Consider the following 626-nt stretch of genomic DNA (forward strand, 5'->3'; position numbering starts at 1 on the left):
TGCACCTCCTATCCCGCCTTACAAAGGCACAGATGCTCTAAGACACAAATTAGAGCTCACGGCTACCATTAATGAGTGCTTTCTATGTGCCGGGAAATCCATCTCAAGCCTAACCAGCAAGAACTGTGATCTCCATTTTGGTGATAGGAAAACTGAGGCTCAGGTAGGTCGACCCACCCAGATGACCGACTAAGAAGGGACAAAGCCTGGACTTGGGCCCAAGCCTGACTCCGAAGCGTGTATACAGCCTCCATTTTCTATTCTGTCTTCTCTAAATCCAGAGACCTAACACATTCTTGCTACTGTTCTGGGTTAATCATTTGGGACAGGTTGGAATGTGTGGCAGACTAGCCCCTTCACACAAAAGAAGTAGTAGAAGAGTACCCTTGCTCTGGAGGATAAACAGGAGTAGGACTTCAGAAGACTAGCCATCACATTTGTGTGATGATGCGAAGTTACACATTTTGCCCAAAGTCACACAACATATAATTTAAGAGGCAAAGCCAGAAGCTGAATTCATGTCTCCCATGACTTCTGTCTCCTGGATCGGCGAGTACTCCTTAGCCTGTACTCTCAGGGCTGCCAGTCTACCCCTTTCGGTTCTGGCTCTTCCTCTTCCTACTGAT

Source organism: Pteropus alecto, unplaced genomic scaffold, assembly GCF_000325575.1.
Source record: "Pteropus alecto unplaced genomic scaffold, ASM32557v1 scaffold202, whole genome shotgun sequence".
NCBI lineage: Eukaryota > Metazoa > Chordata > Mammalia > Chiroptera > Pteropodidae > Pteropus > Pteropus alecto.